This window comes from Acartia tonsa, chromosome 15 (assembly GCF_053477335.1).
Source record: "Acartia tonsa isolate MP-2025a chromosome 15, ASM5347733v1, whole genome shotgun sequence".
Lineage (NCBI taxonomy): Eukaryota > Metazoa > Arthropoda > Copepoda > Calanoida > Acartiidae > Acartia > Acartia tonsa.
The window spans coordinates 150,001-170,000 of NC_137274.1; the positions used below are offsets into that span (position 1 = coordinate 150,001).

Genomic DNA, 20,000 nt, shown 5'->3' on the forward strand with positions numbered 1-20,000 from the left:
AAATGTGGCGTCAATTAAATGCAAAATGCATTACGAAGAGAAAATGTGGCGTGAAATGAATGCAAAACGTCCAACAGTACAGGAATCTACGGACAAGGAAGAAAAAGAGACAAATTTTGAAATATGGATAAAATGTTAAAGCCTACGACACCAAGTATTCCCAGGCGGTCACCCATCCAAGTACTAACTTGGCCCAATGTTGCTTAACTTCAGTGATCAGACGAGAACTGGTGCTTTCAACATGGTATGGCCGTATACATTTATCAAAGGAAAATGTGGCATAAACTAAATGGAAAATGCATTACCAAGAGAAATTACGTACAGGTATCTACGGTAAATGATTTTAAGTTCTTGATTGGTTTCAGTGATTAGTGGGTTCTCTTTAACCCTGAATAAAGAAGTTTGTGACTGACTAAGACAGACACTCAACCCGAGCGGACTCAAGGTGAGCGAACCATCGAAGCAGAGCTGATACACACCTCTTGTAGAAGTGAATCAAGCAATATTAGCTTGGTCGTTTTAGACAATGATGTAAAGTTACTTGGACAATCATATATTTTTGATATTTGTTAAAGGTCCGACCGGAAAAGTTAATTTTCATAAAATACAAGCACAAAGTAACTAAAATATTAATCCAAATAGGTATGTGTGATACTAAAAGATATCATTTTATCGAACAATAATAGTTGTCAACCCAAAACTCATGCCTTAACACGGAGAAAACAAAGCCTAACTGGGAACTAAATAGAGCTGCCATCTGGTGACAAAAACAGTAACTACACATTATATCATAGTGGTTGCATTGTATAAGGGCTTTAGGTGTAAAAAATGAACATAAGCAGTTGTCTGGTTTACATTTCTCAGACTTTGTTTTTTTTTTCTCAACTTATAAAAAAGGATGAAAAGATTTGCCTACGACACCAAGTATTCCCAGGCGGTCACCCATCCAAGTACTAACTTGGCCCAATGTTGCTTAACTGCAGTGATCGGACGAGAACTGGTGCTTTCAACATGGTATGGCCGTAGACATATATCAACGGAAAATTTGGCGTCAATTAAATGCAAAATGCATTACGAAGAGAAAATGTGGCGTGAAATGAATGCAAAACGTCCAACAGTACAGGAATCTACGGACAAGGAAGAAAAAGAGACAAATTTTGAAATATGGATAAAATGTTAAAGCCTACGACACCAAGTATTCCCAGGCGGTCACCCATCCAAGTACTAACTTGGCCCAATGTTGCTTAACTTCAGTGATCAGACGAGAACTGGTGCTTTCAACATGGTATGGCCGTATACATTTATCAAAGGAAAATGTGGCATAAACTAAATGGAAAATGCATTACCAAGAGAAATTACGTACAGGTATCTACGGTAAATGATTTTAAGTTCTTGATTGGTTTCAGTGATTAGTGGGTTCTCTTTAACCCTGAATAAAGAAGTTTGTGACTGACTAAGACAGACACTCAACCCGAGCGGACTCAAGGTGAGCGAACCATCGAAGCAGAGCTGATACACACCTCTTGTAGAAGTGAATCAAGCAATATTAGCTTGGTCGTTTTAGACAATGATGTAAAGTTACTTGGACAATCATATATTTTTGATATTTGTTAAAGGTCCGACCGGAAAAGTTAATTTTCATAAAATACAAGCACAAAGTAACTAAAATATTAATCCAAATAGGTATGTGTGATACTAAAAGATATCATTTTATCGAACAATAATAGTTGTCAACCCAAAACTCATGCCTTAACACGGAGAAAACAAAGCCTAACTGGGAACTAAATAGAGCTGCCATCTGGTGACAAAAACAGTAACTACACATTATATCATAGTGGTTGCATTGTATAAGGGCTTTAGGTGTAAAAAATGAACATAAGCAGTTGTCTGGTTTACATTTCTCAGACTTTGTTTTTTTTTTTCTCAACTTATAAAAAAGGATGAAAAGATTTGCCTACGACACCAAGTATTCCCAGGCGGTCACCCATCCAAGTACTAACTTGGCCCAATGTTGCTTAACTTCAGTGATCGGACGAGAACTGGTGCTTTCAACATGGTATGGCCGTAGACATTTGACCATGGAAAATGTGACTTATACTAAATGCAAAATGCTACAATACAGGAAAATTATGGAGGGATGATTTATTCTATACAACTCAGGTTGCACTTAACCAAAAATAAACAGAGAGAAAACCAAGCCTACCATGAACTAAAATGCTGCTGCCATCTGGTGAGACAATTTTGTTACTGTAATTTTAGAATAGCATGATGCCCGGGTAGCTCAGTCGGTAGAGCGTTAGGCTTTTAACCTAACGGTCCAGGGTTCGAGCCCCTGCTCGGGCGCTCCCATCTTTTGTTCAAGTCTCCAATCAGTGTGATACGTACGTAGCGACTAGAAAATGGCTGATTTATAAGAATTCCTCGATAGTCTAGTGGTGAGGATCTCCGCCTGTCACGTGGAAGGCCCGGGTTCGATTCCCGGTCGGGGAGAGATAACTTTTTCAACCTTGTGAAATTTCTTTTTTTTACCATTAAATATTTCCGCCACTGCAAACTGTTCAATTTGGTAAAAGTATTATCTGGCCCGTAGGGGGATCGAACCCGTGACCTTCGCGTTATTAGCACGACGCTCTAACCAACTGAGCTAACGGGCCTGACTGACATGATGTGTATAAGTATAAGCACAATACAAAAACTACATACTTTTTTTCTTCTCTACTTGATTTTCTTTTTCTTGCCTTCCATAATGTTTTCTGTCAACAAATGCTACTATTTTCTTTTCTCTAACCAAGTCCCATTAGCGCAGAGGATAGCGCGTTGGACTTCTAATCCAAAGGTCCTGGGTTCGATCCCCAGATGGGATGCTAACATTGCATTTTGGCTAACCTTTTTGGCTTATCAAAACATGGGATTTCTTAATCCGTGAACACTTTATTAACAGTCAGGATGGCCGAGTGGTCTAAGGCGCCAGACTCAAGGACAACTTCCTTGCTCTCTGATAGAGAGTGGATGTGAGAATTCTGGTCCTCGATGAGGGCGTGGGTTCGAATCCCACTTCTGACAAAACTATTTTTTCACATTTTTTCAAAACACAACCAGGAGATGAAAAAATGTTTGCCTGCCCCCGGTGAGGCTCGAACTCACGGCCTTCAGATTATGAGACTGACGCGCTGCCTACTGCGCTACGGAGGCTTGTTGGCAATATAGGATTACTACACTTTTTAAATGTACAAAAATGTACTCCTAGGCAACACAGATGAAAATGCGTCAGCCGGGAATCGAACCCGGGTCAACTGCTTGGAAGGCAGCTATGCTCACCACTATACCACTGACGCTTATTGTACAGGACTATAATGTACTCAAAAGTGAAAACCACAAATACATTTTTGCCTAGTAACTAGCACACTTTAGTCAGGAGTTTAAAGAAAAAAATTATGGCAATAAAGCTGTCTATCTGATGTAACAAGTTTCCGTGGTGTAGCGGTTATCACATCTGCCTAACACGCAGAAGGTCTCCGGTTCGATCCCGGACGGAAACAGAATCCCACGTGGTCTAACGGCTAGGATATCTGGCTTTCACCCAGGAGGCCCGGGTTCAACTCCCGGCGTGGGAAGTCTTTTGACACGAGTGATGCAATATTTACTTTGTTGTTTTTGTGTTTGTTGTTGTTGTTGTTATGTATGCTTTGCAAGTAATCTAGCTTAATCTCTTTCACAGACGAGGTGGCCGAGTGGTTAAGGCGTTGGACTGCTAATCCAATGGGCTCTGCCCGCGTGGGTTCGAATCCCATCTTCGTCGCGAGAATTATTTTGTGGAGCTTTGCTAAATCAGTGCTTGTCAGTCGTGATTTCATGCGTTTTGCAATGAGTGCCGCATTGTGGCAACCTGTCAGGTTGGCCGAGTGGTCTAAGGCGTGAGATTTAAGCTCTCATAATCGTAAGATTGCGTGGGTTCGAACCCCACACCTGACAAAAGACTTATTTTAACACTATACCAGGAAGGCCATGTGAGTTGCAAGGTAACTTTCTGGTTTTGCAAAAAAAAAATGAATAAAACACTAGAAACTAACAAAATCTGTAATTCGCAGCCGGCAGGATTCGAACCTGCGCGGGGAAACCCCATTGGATTTCAAGTCCAACGCCTTAACCACTCGGCCACGACTGCTGGCTCTGGCAGACGGCCATCCATCAATCCAGGATCACAGCTGGAAGCAATCGGCAGGTAAATTGATGAATTACAGGTTGCTACTGACAGTTAACAGGGCACAAGCCAGGCTTGATGGTCTAGGCGGCACAAGAAAATTTCGGGGCCTTCGGCCCCTCTAATTTTCTGGTCGTCTCGCTTCGCTCGATTTTTTTTGCTGCGCTCAACTCTTACGTCTCGCTATGCTCGATTTTCAAATTTGAATAGACAAACAACATCCTGTTACTTTAGTATAAGGATAAATGTACATGATGTAGGTAAAAACTGGTACATAGTTACATAGGTATCTTTTGTTTTGCGCCAATAATTAAAATTGAAATATGTGTGAGCATTATTATTTATTTATTAATGAATATAGTGTATAATATTATATTAATGATTAATGTAGATTTAATTAATCATTTCAATATAATCCTAATACTAAGACGACATTAATTTCTTCATATCATACAATTTAGGTAAAGTTTGGTTTTTTGCTTAATTATGATAAAATAAATGTTTAAGGTCTTAAACAATTTTCCATATTTTTTTTATTGTTTGTAAGAAAATATAGAAAGGAATTAAAAAAAAAAACATATAAAAAACCAATTTAACCAAATTTTTAATACAAAGACGACATATTATGACTTCATACTGCATAAAATAAGATAATTTTGCTTTCAACTAATAGTAATGAAAGATGAACTTCTATATTTTAAGAACGAATATTTTAAACATTTATAAATAATGCTATTTCTTGGTTATGATTTATGTAAATTTAATGAAATACTTTAAAGGAAGGGTGCAAAAAACACCACGCTTTACCCAGCGAAACCTTTTTAAAAAAAGGTAGCATGCTATCTTTTTCGATATCTCTAAGAGTAGCATTTTGACGAACTTTTGTGAGCTCGCAAGATGGTAGCTAGCTAGTATTTTAGAGCTCCTACTTTAGTAGCTTGCTACCTCATAAATTATTAGCTTTTCTGCTAACTTTGGCGACCTCGAAAATACTAGCAGAAGAAAAAACACGATGTCGCTCAAATGTAGCATTTTACGGTGTTAACACACACATACATCAAACACACAATCAACCCATGATCAAAATTGATAGGGAGAAAAATATAGTTTATAAATTTGCCACTAGGGACTCAAATAATTTTTTAAAGACTCTATCAATCTTTCTATTTCCAACTGAAAACAATAAAAAATGGTAATTCATAATGTTATAGAGTGTTGATAGTCTTTGATGAAAAAAAGTAATTTTTAAAAGGCATTCTTTTTTTAAACAACAACAAATATAGAAACATATCTTAATGTTCAGTATATTAAGCCGAGAATGGTATGATAACTGCTAAGTTGAAAGTCTAGTCAATTAAGCAATGCGTCTAATTATGAATAAATTGAGAGACATGTTTTCCATATGGAGACATGAATGATGGAGAATGACTCATTCTTTCTATCAATCTCTTTCTCTCTCTGTCTCTCTCTCTCTCCTCTATCTCTCTCTCCCTACATGCGCCTTCCACTTTTCTCTAAGATTATAGCTTCCCACTGTGTTTGGAGCATTTAAGAGTTCGTATAAGAAATGTTTCGAGTCGCCATCGAGATCTCAAATGACGCATTTTAATTTATGCTACTATTGTGCGACTTCGCCCCATACTCTGCCACGATATCGATGGCGAACTCTCATGCTACCTTTTGTTTGAAAGGACGATTTTCCAACGTTGTTCGCCAAAAAATTAGGTGTTAATTCATGGCGAATAGGATTCGAGGTAGCATAGGACTCGGTACATATATTGCACGAGCTCGTAGGCGACTCTATGGAGAAATGTCTCGCTGGGACTGCTGAAAGACTGCCACAAGTAGACCAAATATCCCAAATTTGAAGCCTTCAGCTTCTGTAACAAAAAAGGTTTAGGCATTTTAAAATGACATTTTATTTATAATGAGAATTTTGAAAGAATTTTGCTGTTTATGTTATAAATTTTGAAAATAAACTACGTGGCCTAGAAACAAAATCATAATATAATTTTTGGCATAAATTTAGGTTGCTAGTATCTAATTATATTTTTATAATAAAAATAGCCATTTTTATAGTCAAAATCATTAAAAAAAATTAAGTTTAACTTGCATTGTAACGAGTGTACTGCATCCAATCACAGCTGAGATTATATTAGTTTACCCCTTTGTTTCTGCGATGATTTTCGTTTACAGATGCAATTTAAATTGAATTTTTAAAATATATTTTGACTATGAAATGTGGTGTTTTTATTGTAAAAATGTAATCAGTTACAGGCAATTTAAGTTTGTGACAAAGATAAGGTTATAATTTTATGTCTAGGCGACGTAATTTAATATTGTTTTTTCTTTCATTAGCATTGGGAATCTTTCAAAACTTTCATTGTACATACAATGCTATTTTGAAATGCCTAGAACTTTTTTGTTATTGAAGCTGAAGGCTTTACATTTGGGGAATTGGGTCTACTTATGGCAGTCTTTAAGCATTTAAAACGTGGTATTTCTTGCTGGTGTCCTTTAAGATAATTTTAATACAAAGACGACATATAATTTCTGTTATTATACCATGTTGAAAGCACCAGTTCTCGTCCGATCACTAGGTGATTGTAACAAACAATGTAAGAAGACAGATTTCCTCTAAAACATAAAGATTAATTAATGTTAATAGTTGTTCTTTTGTAATGTACATTAGGTTTGCTACTTAAATGTTAGGATATTCTTTATTAATTTTGTTTTTATTTAGTATTTAAATTCTGGTGTTATTTTCTGGCTGTATCATTGAACGCGGAGAAATGAATTTTGAACACTATATTAAGATAAAAATGTGCTCCTAAGTGGTATCACCCACCTCCCCCCCCCCCCCCCTCCCTTAAAATATATTCCCGATTAACTAAAAGTATCTTTAGAGTGAAAAAAATCTGTTGGAAGGTATTGGCTACTGTACTATCTCAAAAAACAGTAATAAATGTTTTTTCAACCTATGAGATACTATATTGAAAAAGAACTATATTAATACCTGGAAAATACCTCTTGGGGGCAAGGTGCTGCCTTAGGCTTGAGTCCTTTAGCTTCACGTTTGTTTGAAAAAAAGCGTCCATGGGCCCAATGAAATATCCTAAATAGTCATATTATAGTATCATAGTACTGGTTAAGCTTTAAGATTTACGATTAAGATATTTATTTTTCATTCTGGTGTTAAGATGTACCTAGTAAGGAGATTATTAAATTAAGTTTAAGATATTTGTTTAGTTCTGTATTTAATATCCCTGAAAGTTTTAAGTTTAAAGACAGATAATTAGATATTCAGATTTCTTTCTGGTAAAAACACGTCCCTGCAAAACATTAAGTTTTTGTTATCAATATGAATTAGGATTAAGTTTTAAAATAGGTGTTCAAGTCAACTTCAGGTTCCATGTATGATCCTGCAGGTCCTGATCCTCCAGGTCTCCAGAAATCTTTAAATGGCTCCTGTGGCCGGAATTTTTGACTTAGAGACTTCAAATTTTAAACTTAAGTTTTTCTTACATGTCTACACAAGTTATTAAAATTTCGTAAAGATCCGCCGCCGTTTTCCCGCCGAACGGCGATTGCGGCGGCTGGCAGCTGCCAAGTACAGCCGCGTCCGCTGAAATTTATAATTTGATATTTAAAATATAAAATTTACATAAAGATTAACATTTTTTGGCAAAAAATTTGTATTCTAGTTTCAAAAATAAAAAAAATTACAGCCATTTGAAATTTTTAAGTAAAAAAGGACCTAAGAACAAAAGTTGTTAAATAAAAGGGTGAAGGAAGCGAAAATTAAGGTGCGGCAAGGGGACCGACTGTAAGGGGTTAATGTGGCATATATTCTAATACAAAGACAACATTTTAAAAGAACATGCCACATTTCCACTTACCTAATGTTTATGGCGATACCATGTTGAAAGCACCAGTTCTCGTGTAAGAAGGTAGAAGATTTAATCTAAAACAAACAGATTAATTAATGTTAATATTGAAAAAAATACACCTATGTAAGAGTTTATAATTGAGGTAAACTTAAAGTAAAATATCCCCTCCCTCCATTTACAAAAAGATAAACATTTTTTGCAAAAAAATGTTATTCTAGCTTCAAAAATAGAAAAATTACCGCTGTTGAAATTTATAAGTAAAAAAGGTCATAAAACAAAAGTTGTTAAATAAATTGTTATGTATTTAGTGATATCTATAACAGTGCTGTCACTTACTTTCTGACAAGGGTTTCAGACTTGTCCGGTTAATCATGTCAATATTTAATAATTAAAAAAAGAAATATACATCATATATAGACAAAATGATTATGAATTATATATTTCTTTTTCAATATTTATAATTGAAAATGATTAGTCCGCCAGTTTCCACTGTTAGTAATATTATTTTGAATTTGGTGATCTCTGTGTTTATTTACAAAAAAATTTGTTCTCCCATTTAAAATTACATAAATATTAACCAATTTGTCAAAAAAAAGGCATATAATTTCCCAAGTTTTACTTAACAGTGGTCTACTACTGTCTATGCAAAATAGAACAGTAGTAGAAATCAGTGTATAATGAAATGATTAATTTCAATGTTAACACTTGTATGATAGAAACAAATTGTTTCATTTTTGTTATTTAAAATCAAATGAATTTGACTTTAAATTTGATTTTTTCAATAATTGAAAATTTTGTTAATTATTAAAATTAACAGGGTGTGTTGTTAAATACTTTACCTGGCATGAAGGTAATTTCCATTAATCAGAAAGGAATTTGGTAAATAATATAAAAGAGTTCCTATTATTTTAAACAAATTAGTTACATAAGAACTTCATTAAAGACTATATTTTGAAGTTTTTCTTTCAAAGTTACCACAATCAATGATTCTGTTTTTTTTACCCTTGATAAAGCAACATAGAGTTGACCATGGGTAAAAACATCATTTGCAAGATACAAACCAACAGTACCTAAGGTTTGTCCTTGACTTTTGTTTATTGTCATAGCGAATGCTGGTGTTACTGGAAATTGATGTCTAGAAAAAAGAACATAATTCTTTTCTGTAGTATTCAATTTTATTCTAGGAATTAGAACTATTTTTCCATTTGTAAGGTTTTTACATTTTAAAATAAATCTACCAACCATTGAAATGAAAAGAAGTCTAGTTCCATTACATAATCCTTGTTTCGGTAAAAGATTGCGTAATAACAATAATGGTGTACCAGGTTTTAATATTAACTTATGTGGTGGAAAACCTGGTGGTTTTAAAGTATTCAAGAGCTCTGTTGGGTAAATATTACTAGATGAATCAATAACCGTATCTATAGAATACTTTTCAATTGTTTCTGCATTTGTCATTGAGTTCAATATTTTGTCATTGATCATATCTACTGATTTATTTGTTGGTGCTAATATACAATGACTGTGGATGAAATTACAGTTTGCTATTGTAATATTTTGATTAATATTAGGAAATGTAGCATTAATTATACTGTTCATTGCCTCAATTTCATCAGAACACTTTAAATGTGTTATTTTATGAAAAAGTGAAACATCTGAAATTTTTCCATTACCAATTTGAAGCAGCCAATTATCAAATGGTATTTGATTAGCTTCTAATCTCATGTTTTGAGTTAAACTCATTATTTCAAAGTTATTCCATAAATGTGAATTTTTTATTGTTCTGCTTAATATTTGGTTTTTACGTGCTTTAGGTATGACTGGTAAGCATTGTCTAAAATCACCAGATAGTATGATTGTTTTATTACCAAACGGTAAATCATTGTTCATGATGTCTTTGAAGGATCTGTCTATTGCTTCTAAAATTAAGCGATCCATCATTGTAGCTTCATCAATGATTATCAGTTTAGCATTTTGTATATTTTTTGCAACTTTGCTTTGTACAGTTATGTTTAAAACAGTACTTTCATCTAATGTTAGCGGTATTTTCAATTTGTTGTGCAAGGTGCCTCCTAAGTATAATAGTATAGACTAGTGTAATAATAATTTAGTTTAACCCATTAACTAGCAAAAAATATGCAGTTCACTAAATTAAGTTTAAATGCATTTCGTGAAAATACCCCTTTAGAAAAACTTTTATTTTTTAAACAAGGGTGACAACATCCATAAGTAGCGAAGCACAAAAATCTTGGATGGAAATTAAAACACATAAAAAAAGCCAAGAACCTGATAAAAGGCAGTCAGACCGCCATGGTTGTTTTCTTTAAACAACGGGAAATTTTGTATCAAAGACGACATTTTATAACATAATAAAAAATTTGTTTTGAAAAAAATGACATGGTCTCAAATGATTCCAAATTGCCTATTTTAAAGTGCCACAAGAGGCCTCTAGGGGCAAATATGGACGGACGGACAGACGGACAAACAGACATTTCGAATTATAGAATAGCTTTACTACTAAAAATGCAATGAGTTTTTACAATATTTACCTTCATTAAATAGCCACCAGCAGGAAGCTTATCATCATCACAACCAACGGCCAGCACAACAACATGAAAAAAATAACATGGTCTCAAATGATTCCAAATTGCCTATTTTAAAGTGCCACAAGAGGCCTCTAGGGGCGTTTGCATGACAAGCGTTATGAAGTCTATTTTTTGGAAATATAATAACGATTCCTATGCTACATATAGTTTAGGAACTATGTGGTAAAATGTCCCAACTGGCTTAAAACTTAAATTGCGAGTAAATCATTAAAGATTAAATTAAAGGGTATCAAATAAAAATACGGACTTTTTTAAAATTGAAATTGCACAGCTTGTGTTAATAGTAAAAAAACGTTATGCATACCATTAGAATCGTTATGAAGTCTATTTTTTGGAAATATAATAACCATTCCTATGCTATGTATAGTTTAGGAGCTATGTGGTAAAATGTACCAACTAGCTTAAAACTTGACTTGCGAGTAAATCATTAAAGATTAAATTAAAGGGTATGCAAATAAAAATACGGACTTTTTTTAAATTGAAATTGCGCGGCTTGTGTTAATAGTAGAAAAATGTTACGCATATGGTTAGGACCGTTAGGAAGTCTATTTTTTGGAAATATAAACACGAGTCATGTACTACGTATAATTTATGAGCTATGTGGTAGAATGTCCCCACTGACTTAAAACTTGACTTGCGAGAAAATCATTAAAGATTAAATTTTTCCACTTTTCCCACATTTATCAATACAACTCCTAAACTAAAATTAGCACATAACATTTTTCTACTATTCACACAAGACAAGCAGTTTGAATTTTAAAAATGTCCGCATTTTTGCACAAACTTTTTTTAATCTTTAAAGATTTACTCTCAAGTCAAGTTTTAAGTCAGTTAGGACATTCTTCTACGTAGCTCCTAAACTATAAGTTGCACAGTAATGGTTCTTATATTTCCAAAAAATAGACTTCATAGCGGTTCTAACAATATACATAACGTTTTTCTACTATTAACATAAGCCGCGCAATCTCAACTATAATCAGATCAAACGGATAATTAAAACACTTGAAAATTTGTTGTTAAAAAAGTAGAATAATCAACATGTTTAAAATGGACGTACGAACATTCTGGTAATGATTATAGAGTTGCTATGCTTTGTAAATCATAACTAAATACTACAAGAATCATTATGCAAAGTTTTAAATAAATAAGAAAATTAAAACATACCTAAATTAACAAATAAAAGCTATCTATCTCGGACGGACCGACCCTAATTATAGGAAAGCTTCGCTTTTAATAAAATTAAAATTTACCTAAACATACACACTAAGTCACTTTCAAAGAAACTAAAGAATACTGAGAATCAATGAAATACATAAATTATAGAGTATAAGAAAGTACGAATGTACAATACAAGTGTTTTTTTAAAACAACAAAAAAATAAAATAATATAAATAAATTTTGTAACTATCATTTGAAAAAAATGCATTTCTTACATTTCAATAATATTTAGAGAACAACTAGTTCCTATCTATGAAACAGAGCTTTAAATTTTTTTTTCTTGTAGCAAAAAATGAATATAATATACAATTATAAGATTTATGTACAATCATTAGATGAAAACCAGTTTCTATCCAACATATTAGAATGAAAACGAGAAAGTGTTTTCATTTAATAAATATTAAATTTAAAAAAAAATTAGTTACATTGTATGATTATTATGATTAATAGGTTGAGTCGATTTTTTGAATTTGAAATTAAGATTAATTAAAATTTCTTAAAGCACAGGCATGATGCATATCAAAATGACCGCAATGAAATGCTGATTACAAATCTGAAAACCGTTTTAAAAAATATTAATTCAGTATGAAATAATTATCAAATAACCTACCAAAATTAACAATTTTGACTAAATCAGCTGTTTTTAGATAATTGAACTAGGATCAATATTTTTAAAAATGCTTTTCAGATTCGTTTTTGCAATGTGGTCATTTTTAAATGCAATATGGCTGTGTTTGAAATAATTTAAATTTTTTGATTTATAAGGGAAAGACACTTTTTATACCCCCCGCGCGGCGGCAGCCATAACAGGCAAGTCACTTTTGAAACTTTAATGGGGCTTTCGATACATAAATATGAATGTCACAACTTATGATAAAGTAAAATCTTAACATAAACGCAAATTGATTCCGCCTACTGATTTTATGAAACATTAGTAATATATTAGAAAATATTTTGTTTGATTTTTTTGCTAGTTTTACTTATAAAGTATTTTGAAATATAAAAGAAATTAATTAAAATTTTTTGCTTCATGTATTTTTTTGTATTTAAAATAATGCTGTAAACTCTTGTTGGGGTTTTAAAACTATAACATACTTAATGACCATACAGTCAAAAACCTTGCCGAAACTTAATCGCTGGGGGGAAAAAAGTGGCGATCTGTTAAACTATTTTCTAAAAATTTTTGTGTAAGTTACCTATTTGATAAAGAATTTCCAAAATTAATCGTTGTGGGGAGAAGGGGGGGGGGAGTAAAAAATTTTCTCCAAGAACCCTATTTGATAATAAATTACCAAACTTAATTGTTAACCTATTATCTCAGTTCCTATTAAAGGTAGAAGGCTACATGTTGAAAGCACCAGTTCTCGTCCGATCACTGAAGTTAAATAACATTAGGACAAGTTAGTACTTGGATGAGTGACCGCCTGGGAATACTTGGTGTCGTAGGCTTAACATTTTTGGAATTTTAACCCAAACCTAACTAAACCTAACACAAGTTTGAAAAGTATTTTTTAATTTAATGTCTACGGCCATACCATGTTGAAAGCACCAGTTATCGTCAGATCACTAAAGTTAAGCAACATTGGGCCAAGTTAGTACTTGGATGGGTGACCGCCTGGGAATACTTTGTGTCATAAACCTAACATTTTTGGAATTTTGACCCAAACCTAACTGAACCTCACACAAGTTTGAAAAGTATTTTGTAATTCAATGTCTACGACCATCCCATGTTGAAAGCACCAGTTCTCGTCCGATCACTGAAGTTAAGCAACATTGGGCAAAGTTAGTACTTGGATGGGTGACCGCCTGGGAATACTTGGTGTCGTAGGCAAAAACTGTCACATTTTTTTATATACCAAGATTACCAAGACCTAGCACTGGTTGCGTTAAAAAAATATGCATGTTTTTCTGTGCTGTGTCATTTTGCATTTAATATTTGCAACATTTTCAATATATAAACGTCTACGGCCATACCATGTTGAAAACACCAGTTCTCATCCGATCACTGAAGTTAAGCAACATTGAACCAAGTTAGTACTTGGATGGGTGACCGCCTGGGAATACTTGGTGTCGTAGGCCTAACATTTTTGGAATTTTGACCCAAACCTAACCGAAAATTGAAAGTATTTTTTAATTCAATGTCTACGGCCATACCATGTTGAAACACCAGTTCTCGTCCGATCACTGAAGTTAAGCAACATTGGACCAAGTTAGTACTTGGATGGGTGACCGCCTGGGAATACTTAATGTCGTATAAATATTGCCTCTGATCTTTCTTTTTCATTTTAATTTTGCAATATGAAGATATAAAATGTCGTATTTGCATTATAAATTTTTAAAATTTGTTGTATAATTAGGATATGGTTACAATTTTTTAAAAATTGTCTTACAAAGAAATAAAACAAATACCTTTACGCCACAGTTTCCATCGATAAACGTCTACGGCCATACCATGATGAAAGCACCAGTTCTCGTCCAATCACTGAAGTTAAGCAACATTGGGCCAAGTTAGTACTTGGATGGGTGACCACCTGGGAAAACTTGGTGTCGTAGGCTTAACATTTTTCAAATAAATATTGCCTCTGATCTTTCTTTTTCATTTTATTTTGCAATATGAAGATATTAAATGTCGTATTTGTATTATAAATTTTTAAAATTTGTTGTATAATTAGGATTTGGTTACAATTTTTTAAAAAAATTTTCTTACAAAGAAATAATACAAATACCTTTACGCCACAGTTTCCATCGATAAACGTCTACGGCCATACCATGTTAAAAGCACCAGTTCTCGTCCGATCACTGAAGTTAAGCAACATTGGGCCAAGTTAGTACTTGGATGGGTGACCACCTGGGAAAACTTGGTGTCATAGGCTTAACATTTTTCAAATAAATATTGCCTCTGATCTTTCTTTTTCATTTTAATTTTGCAATATGAAGATATTAAATGTCGTATTTGTATTATAAATTGTTAAAATTTGTTGTATATTAGGATTTGGTTACAATTTTTTAAAAATTTTCTTACAAAGAAATAATACAAATACCTTTAAAATTTATTTGATCATGATTTAGCAAGAATGCAAAGTTATTTAGAAGTTAAATGTCGTCTTCAAAGTAATCCCAGGCGGTCACTTACATACAAAAACGAAAGAAAATGTGAAGTGAAAAAATGTTAAACAACCAACACTACAAGAAACACCGTAATAGGTTTCAACTACATGAATTTTGTTGATTGGTGAGTTGTCTGTAACCCTCATAATGACTAAGACCCTTCAAATAATATCTCATACACACCTCTTGTTGAAGTGAATCAAGCAATATTAGCTTGGTCAGAATAGGTATATAGCAAAATACAACTTTGTCATAGTATATATGTTATTATTAAAAACAAACTCTGACCATTAAAGAAAAATATTTCTGGTATTTACCCCACCAAATAATGGTTGTGATGTTTACTTTAGTAGGAAGTCTTCTATTAAAACAAATGCAACACATTGTTTACTTTGGTAAAAAGTCTCCTATTAAAAAAAATGAATCACCTAGCGGCCAAATTATTAACCACATATTACATATTAAAATTAAAAAATGCTTATGACAAGTTATGGGATAAATTTCACCCTGAAAGAAAAGCATATGACAACACACCTCTTTATATTAGCTTGGTTAAAGTACATAGTAAATAATTGAAACAGTTATTACCTTATAATCTATTTTTCCAAGTCAGTACTTGGATGGGTGACTACCTGGGAATACTTGGTGTCATAGGCAAATCAAACTCTGACCATTGAAGTAAAATATTTCTGATGTTTACCCCCCCAATAATGTAGGTTATGAAGCTTACTTCAGTAGGAAATCTTTTATTAAAATAAACACAACACCTAGCAGCCAAATTATTAACTGCATATAACATATTAAAAGTAAAAAGTGCTTATGACAAGTTATGGGATAAGTTTGACCCTGAAAGAAAAGCAAAACACTTCCTAATGAAATACCAAGCAATGATAGCTTGGTTATAGTATATAGTAAATATTTTAAAATTACCTTATAATCTCTTACTCATGAAACACAACAATTAAGGATCCTCTCCAGGAGCAATATATGTATAAACCTACCTTTTCTTACATTAAAACAAGCCGATGGGTTAAAATACACCCTTAAAAATTTTATCTGATATCACACCTCTCAATGAAGTATTCCAAGCAAGTTTAGCTTGGTCAGATTAGAAAAACAACTGTTACATTTTATACTACTATTAATTTTGTTATTAGAAACTAATGCTGACCATAGAAGGAAAATACCCACCCTCCCCCTACTATAGACTATAGGTTGCGAGATTTTTTGTTAATATGTAAATATTTCTATCAAAATTCATCAGTCACCGTAGCTTAGTGGTAAGGACGGTGTAAAACCTACGGAAAGGTCGTAGGTTCAAATCCCCGTGGGTAGGTTATGAAACATGTTAGCGTGAGCCGCATATCGGCCGTTAATGATGTTGATTAGCCCACACCATGTGGGTGTGTGTAGGTTACGAGACATTGTTAACGTGAGCCGCATATCGGCCGTTAATAATGTTGAATACCTTACATACTGTGTGCATGTGTATGTGTGTGTGTATGTGTGTGTGAATGATGCCTTACCCCTCTATGCAATGGATTGTTGAGAATTAAGGAAATTTTACAACAAACATGAAAAATTGGGGTTAAATTTAAGTAATGTAAGAAATAATTAAGGCTCTTCGGTCTTTATAATGATGATTCTCGCTTCGGGTGCGAGAGGTCCCGGGTTCAACTCCCGGTCAAGCCCATGGTTTTGCCTAATACTTTTGAAAATTGAAAAGAAAAAAAATTTGGAGTCGTCGGGATTTGAACCCGAGACCTTCTAAATGCGTATCAGACGCTCTACCAGCTGAGCTACGACCCCTGGTCTCCATCATAGGGGCCGGACGAAAGCAGCGCCTTTTTTCTATTGGTCGCTTGCATTGTATAGTGGATAGAAAAAAGGGAAAAAAAGACTTTCCTTTAGTTTTGCATGAATTCAAAGTTGCAGCAATTCAAACATCTGACTCTGTGGCGCAACGGTAGCGCGTCTGACTCCAGATCAGAAGGCTGCGTGTTCAAATCACGTCAGGGTCAACAGAATTGTTTTTTTGCAATTTGTGTAACAAATGCTGATCTTTATGGACAACTAAATTCTATTCTCAAATGTACTTGCTTCGGCAGTACATATACTAAAATTGGAACGATACAGAGAAGATTAGCATGGCCCCTGCGCAAGGATGACACGCAAAATCGTGAAGCGTTCCACATTTTTGTGTCCGCATAACCCCATACAAATATTTTTTCACTAAAGTACTCATTTTGAACAACAGACAACTTCAAAGAAATAACAAAAATCATTGATAATTGGAGATGCCGGGGATCGAACCCGGGGCCTCATACATGCAAAGCATGCGCTCTACCACTGAGCTACATCCCCCTGTTGAATGCATGAGCTGACTAATACTCAAATGAATCTTTTAGCAATTTCAAAGTCTTTAACACAAGGTGCCAACCGCAATGGCTTAGGTTAGGTTAGGTTAGGCTAGGTTAGGCTAGGTTTAAATTGTGCCACGTGAACAGGCAAGCCTCTATAGCTCAGTGGCAGAGCACTGGTCTTGTAAACCAGGGGTCGAGAGTTCAATCCTCTCTGGAGGCAGTTAATTTTGTAAAATCACTCACTGGAAAAACAAATTTTTTTTTAGGTGTTTGATGCTTTTACACAGTAAGGCTGAAAAAAAAACTTAAGAAACAATTTTTCTTATTCGCACAACTGCCAGCACAACAGGCAGTTTGGCCGAGTGGTCTAAGGCGCTGGTTTTAGGCACCAGTCCGCAAGGGCGTGGGTTCGAATCCCACAGCTGTCAAAAATTTATTTTAGTAATAACTCGGTTACTATGAATTACAATTACAATTTAGTATCCTTCTGCCTTTCTAGATCAGATAAGATTCATCATTCTTGAGTGTACATACATAAACAATGAAATCAAAAGTTTCAAAGATTTTTACAAAACACATTGGAGGATTTTTCATGGCATAATTTAAATCACAAATCTTTATACATTTATATGGTTATTCAGTCAATTTTATCGAATTTGTTATTAACTTGATAGATTTAAAACAGTAGTAAAAAGAAAATACCAATCTATCTATATTCTTTAACAAACTTTTTTCCTTGATTGATTGTTGGTTAGTAAAGCATAGTTACAAAAAATTTTTGAAATCGAACCACAGTACCTGTATTTGATATTATGAGGTACTGCTAGAGAATATTTTAGTATTTTGGTAAGATAAAATGCTTTGATTAAGTAAAAAAAAATTTATTTTTGCTCTTTTCGTGGAAGACCCTGCCAGGTTTAAGGGTTGAAAAAGTGCTTGCTCTAGGTGAGGCTCGAACTCACAACCCCGGCATAACTTGTTGTACTGTCTATAAGTACCGTGCGCTAACCGATTGCGCCACTAGAGCAGCTTGCTTTCACTTTCCATATTTGCTACTACACTGCCTTCAAGAAACCTTGGAAGCACTGCAACCAAAACAACTTTTGCTAAAAAGATAATGTTACCCACGGCGAGACTCGAACTCGCAATCTTCGGTTTAGGAGACCGACGCCTTATCCATTAGGCCACGCAGGCTTGGTGTCACCCTGGCTGAAAAGTAAAAACTTAGAAATATCCAATTCTCTATCTTTTTTATCTCCTTTTTTTTTTGGATCGGGGATGTTGATATAATTACTTGGGGGTTCGACAAAATGTATTTTTCCGTTACCGGGAATCGAACCCGGGCCTGCTGGGTGAGAGCCAGCTATCCTAACCACTAGACCATAACGGAAGCTGGCGTAATTATACCCAAAATTAAACATGAAAAAAATTGCAATTCAACTGGTACATTGTGACAGAAATTGATATGATTGTTGACTGGAACCGTGGCGAGGTTCTGTAATCCTGCTACTGGGAGGTCAGAGTTTGGGATGGTTTGAGGCAGGGAACGCCTGGTTACCATTGAAACACGTTGAATTGGCGTCCGCACTAAGCCTGGCATCAACATGGCCACCTAGGGGGAGTCCTAGGTGATCAGGTTGCTTAATGAGGGGCGGATTGGGCCAGAGGGGAAACCCAGCAGCCAAGAGCTTCCGTGTCGGTCAGTAGTCGGACCGCGCTAATGAGTGTTCGGTGGTAATTAGCCCTACCAACATAAGTAAACCAATCTTTTTTTGTTTTTATATTTTAAGGCTCCATAGAATAATATTAAAAATAATGTAATGTTATTAGCTTGTATCAGCCTCCGTGGCGCAATCGGCTAGCGCGTTCGGCTGTTAACCGAAAGGTTGGTGGTTCGAGCCCACCCGGGGGCGACTTATTTTATAGCAATTTTCTTTAATAGCCAAACGAATCTTTAAAATTTTCGATCTCGGCAGGATTCGAACCTGCAATCTTCTGATCCGTAGTCAGACGCGTTATCCGTTGCGCCACGAGACCTGGCTTAACTTAATGACGTGGCTTTGTAGTTGCACATTTTATGTCTGTTTGTTATGTATCTTGGCTTGGTTTCTTAGTTGACAATGGTTCCTTAGTGTAGTGGTTATCACGTGTCCTTCACACGGACAAGGTCGCCGGTTCGATCCCGGCAGGAACCATTACATAAGGTTTTTTTTCTTTTCTTTTTATACAAAATTTTTTTTTACCCTTTGGAGTTTGGATCTGCATCAAGGTCCTATGGTGTAATGGTTAGCACTCTGGACTCTGAATCCAGCGATCCGAGTTCAAATCTCGGTAGGACCTAAACTTTTTAGAGTCATGTAAAAGTGATCTTTTTTCCATCTTGACCAAGATAAGCAACATCATTTTAACTAGCCGTGATAGCTCAGTTGGGAGAGCGTTAGACTGAAGATCTAAAGGTCCCCGGTTCGATCCCGGGTCGCGGCATTTTTGCAAATCTTTACCCTATGTATGTGTAGCCATGGATAGTAGTAATAAAAGGATCAAGGCACCACCGAGAGTCGAACTCGGGATCTCCTGTTTACGAGACAGGCGCTTTAACCAACTAAGCCATGGC

The 20,000-nt window shown here is 34.7% G+C and overlaps 35 non-coding genes and 2 pseudogenes across 35 annotated transcripts in view; 22 read left to right on the plus strand and 15 right to left on the minus strand.

The window, feature by feature from the left end:
- Window positions 1-139: 139 nt before the first annotated feature.
- Window positions 140-258, minus strand: LOC145308653 (5S ribosomal RNA). Its single transcript, XR_013876476.1, has one exon. It is a non-coding gene; the product is annotated as a 5S ribosomal RNA (ribosomal RNA).
- A 651-nt stretch (window positions 259-909) lies between these two features.
- Window positions 910-1,028, minus strand: LOC145308544 (5S ribosomal RNA). Its single transcript, XR_013876370.1, has one exon. It is a non-coding gene; the product is annotated as a 5S ribosomal RNA (ribosomal RNA).
- A 152-nt stretch (window positions 1,029-1,180) lies between these two features.
- LOC145308654 (5S ribosomal RNA) lies at window positions 1,181-1,299 on the minus strand. Its single transcript, XR_013876477.1, has one exon. It is a non-coding gene; the product is annotated as a 5S ribosomal RNA (ribosomal RNA).
- A 652-nt stretch (window positions 1,300-1,951) lies between these two features.
- LOC145308241 (5S ribosomal RNA) lies at window positions 1,952-2,070 on the minus strand. Its single transcript, XR_013876084.1, has one exon. It is a non-coding gene; the product is annotated as a 5S ribosomal RNA (ribosomal RNA).
- Window positions 2,071-2,270: 200 nt separating this feature from the next.
- Window positions 2,271-2,343, plus strand: TRNAK-UUU (transfer RNA lysine (anticodon UUU)). Its single transcript has one exon. It is a non-coding gene; the product is annotated as a tRNA-Lys (tRNA).
- Window positions 2,344-2,418: 75 nt separating this feature from the next.
- Window positions 2,419-2,490, plus strand: TRNAD-GUC (transfer RNA aspartic acid (anticodon GUC)). Its single transcript has one exon. It is a non-coding gene; the product is annotated as a tRNA-Asp (tRNA).
- Window positions 2,491-2,580: 90 nt separating this feature from the next.
- Window positions 2,581-2,654, minus strand: TRNAI-AAU (transfer RNA isoleucine (anticodon AAU)). The gene has a single exon. It is a non-coding gene; the product is annotated as a tRNA-Ile (tRNA).
- Window positions 2,655-2,791: 137 nt separating this feature from the next.
- Window positions 2,792-2,864, plus strand: TRNAR-UCU (transfer RNA arginine (anticodon UCU)). Its single transcript has one exon. It is a non-coding gene; the product is annotated as a tRNA-Arg (tRNA).
- Window positions 2,865-2,940: 76 nt separating this feature from the next.
- On the plus strand, window positions 2,941-3,063 carry TRNAL-CAA (transfer RNA leucine (anticodon CAA)). Its single transcript has 2 exons — window positions 2,941-2,978; window positions 3,019-3,063. It is a non-coding gene; the product is annotated as a tRNA-Leu (tRNA).
- A 56-nt stretch (window positions 3,064-3,119) lies between these two features.
- Window positions 3,120-3,192, minus strand: TRNAM-CAU (transfer RNA methionine (anticodon CAU)). The gene has a single exon. It is a non-coding gene; the product is annotated as a tRNA-Met (tRNA).
- A 71-nt stretch (window positions 3,193-3,263) lies between these two features.
- TRNAG-UCC (transfer RNA glycine (anticodon UCC)) lies at window positions 3,264-3,335 on the minus strand. Its single transcript has one exon. It is a non-coding gene; the product is annotated as a tRNA-Gly (tRNA).
- A 131-nt stretch (window positions 3,336-3,466) lies between these two features.
- TRNAV-AAC (transfer RNA valine (anticodon AAC)) lies at window positions 3,467-3,539 on the plus strand. The gene has a single exon. It is a non-coding gene; the product is annotated as a tRNA-Val (tRNA).
- A 3-nt stretch (window positions 3,540-3,542) lies between these two features.
- TRNAE-UUC (transfer RNA glutamic acid (anticodon UUC)) lies at window positions 3,543-3,614 on the plus strand. Its single transcript has one exon. It is a non-coding gene; the product is annotated as a tRNA-Glu (tRNA).
- Window positions 3,615-3,717: 103 nt separating this feature from the next.
- On the plus strand, window positions 3,718-3,799 carry TRNAS-GCU (transfer RNA serine (anticodon GCU)). Its single transcript has one exon. It is a non-coding gene; the product is annotated as a tRNA-Ser (tRNA).
- Window positions 3,800-3,888: 89 nt separating this feature from the next.
- Window positions 3,889-3,972, plus strand: TRNAL-UAA (transfer RNA leucine (anticodon UAA)). Its single transcript has one exon. It is a non-coding gene; the product is annotated as a tRNA-Leu (tRNA).
- Window positions 3,973-4,083: 111 nt separating this feature from the next.
- Window positions 4,084-4,165, minus strand: TRNAS-UGA (transfer RNA serine (anticodon UGA)). The gene has a single exon. It is a non-coding gene; the product is annotated as a tRNA-Ser (tRNA).
- Window positions 4,166-13,436: 9,271 nt separating this feature from the next.
- LOC145307843 (5S ribosomal RNA) lies at window positions 13,437-13,555 on the plus strand (annotated as a pseudogene).
- Window positions 13,556-13,627: 72 nt separating this feature from the next.
- LOC145307750 (5S ribosomal RNA) lies at window positions 13,628-13,746 on the plus strand. The gene has a single exon (XR_013875619.1). It is a non-coding gene; the product is annotated as a 5S ribosomal RNA (ribosomal RNA).
- A 129-nt stretch (window positions 13,747-13,875) lies between these two features.
- Window positions 13,876-13,994, plus strand: LOC145307736 (5S ribosomal RNA). Its single transcript, XR_013875606.1, has one exon. It is a non-coding gene; the product is annotated as a 5S ribosomal RNA (ribosomal RNA).
- Window positions 13,995-14,055: 61 nt separating this feature from the next.
- Window positions 14,056-14,173, plus strand: LOC145307846 (5S ribosomal RNA; annotated as a pseudogene).
- A 179-nt stretch (window positions 14,174-14,352) lies between these two features.
- Window positions 14,353-14,471, plus strand: LOC145307777 (5S ribosomal RNA). The gene has a single exon (XR_013875645.1). It is a non-coding gene; the product is annotated as a 5S ribosomal RNA (ribosomal RNA).
- Window positions 14,472-14,669: 198 nt separating this feature from the next.
- On the plus strand, window positions 14,670-14,788 carry LOC145307759 (5S ribosomal RNA). The gene has a single exon (XR_013875628.1). It is a non-coding gene; the product is annotated as a 5S ribosomal RNA (ribosomal RNA).
- A 1,971-nt stretch (window positions 14,789-16,759) lies between these two features.
- Window positions 16,760-16,832, minus strand: TRNAA-CGC (transfer RNA alanine (anticodon CGC)). Its single transcript has one exon. It is a non-coding gene; the product is annotated as a tRNA-Ala (tRNA).
- Window positions 16,833-16,972: 140 nt separating this feature from the next.
- Window positions 16,973-17,044, plus strand: TRNAW-CCA (transfer RNA tryptophan (anticodon CCA)). Its single transcript has one exon. It is a non-coding gene; the product is annotated as a tRNA-Trp (tRNA).
- Window positions 17,045-17,115: 71 nt separating this feature from the next.
- LOC145308159 (U6 spliceosomal RNA) lies at window positions 17,116-17,222 on the plus strand. Its single transcript, XR_013875997.1, has one exon. It is a non-coding gene; the product is annotated as a U6 spliceosomal RNA (small nuclear RNA).
- Window positions 17,223-17,315: 93 nt separating this feature from the next.
- Window positions 17,316-17,387, minus strand: TRNAA-UGC (transfer RNA alanine (anticodon UGC)). Its single transcript has one exon. It is a non-coding gene; the product is annotated as a tRNA-Ala (tRNA).
- Window positions 17,388-17,534: 147 nt separating this feature from the next.
- TRNAT-UGU (transfer RNA threonine (anticodon UGU)) lies at window positions 17,535-17,606 on the plus strand. Its single transcript has one exon. It is a non-coding gene; the product is annotated as a tRNA-Thr (tRNA).
- Window positions 17,607-17,734: 128 nt separating this feature from the next.
- On the plus strand, window positions 17,735-17,814 carry TRNAL-UAG (transfer RNA leucine (anticodon UAG)). The gene has a single exon. It is a non-coding gene; the product is annotated as a tRNA-Leu (tRNA).
- Window positions 17,815-18,323: 509 nt separating this feature from the next.
- On the minus strand, window positions 18,324-18,413 carry TRNAI-UAU (transfer RNA isoleucine (anticodon UAU)). Its single transcript is given in 2 exon segments — window positions 18,324-18,359; window positions 18,376-18,413. It is a non-coding gene; the product is annotated as a tRNA-Ile (tRNA).
- Window positions 18,414-18,507: 94 nt separating this feature from the next.
- Window positions 18,508-18,580, minus strand: TRNAR-CCU (transfer RNA arginine (anticodon CCU)). Its single transcript has one exon. It is a non-coding gene; the product is annotated as a tRNA-Arg (tRNA).
- Window positions 18,581-18,704: 124 nt separating this feature from the next.
- On the minus strand, window positions 18,705-18,776 carry TRNAE-CUC (transfer RNA glutamic acid (anticodon CUC)). Its single transcript has one exon. It is a non-coding gene; the product is annotated as a tRNA-Glu (tRNA).
- A 449-nt stretch (window positions 18,777-19,225) lies between these two features.
- Window positions 19,226-19,299, plus strand: TRNAN-GUU (transfer RNA asparagine (anticodon GUU)). The gene has a single exon. It is a non-coding gene; the product is annotated as a tRNA-Asn (tRNA).
- Window positions 19,300-19,350: 51 nt separating this feature from the next.
- TRNAR-ACG (transfer RNA arginine (anticodon ACG)) lies at window positions 19,351-19,423 on the minus strand. Its single transcript has one exon. It is a non-coding gene; the product is annotated as a tRNA-Arg (tRNA).
- Window positions 19,424-19,508: 85 nt separating this feature from the next.
- TRNAV-CAC (transfer RNA valine (anticodon CAC)) lies at window positions 19,509-19,581 on the plus strand. The gene has a single exon. It is a non-coding gene; the product is annotated as a tRNA-Val (tRNA).
- A 73-nt stretch (window positions 19,582-19,654) lies between these two features.
- Window positions 19,655-19,726, plus strand: TRNAQ-CUG (transfer RNA glutamine (anticodon CUG)). The gene has a single exon. It is a non-coding gene; the product is annotated as a tRNA-Gln (tRNA).
- Window positions 19,727-19,797: 71 nt separating this feature from the next.
- Window positions 19,798-19,870, plus strand: TRNAF-GAA (transfer RNA phenylalanine (anticodon GAA)). Its single transcript has one exon. It is a non-coding gene; the product is annotated as a tRNA-Phe (tRNA).
- A 59-nt stretch (window positions 19,871-19,929) lies between these two features.
- TRNAT-CGU (transfer RNA threonine (anticodon CGU)) overlaps window positions 19,930-20,000 on the minus strand; it is a 74-nt gene continuing 3 nt past the window's right edge. Inside the window, exon 1 of the tRNA in view lies at window positions 19,930-20,000. This exon is cut by the window's right edge and continues 3 nt beyond it. This is a non-coding gene — a tRNA (tRNA-Thr).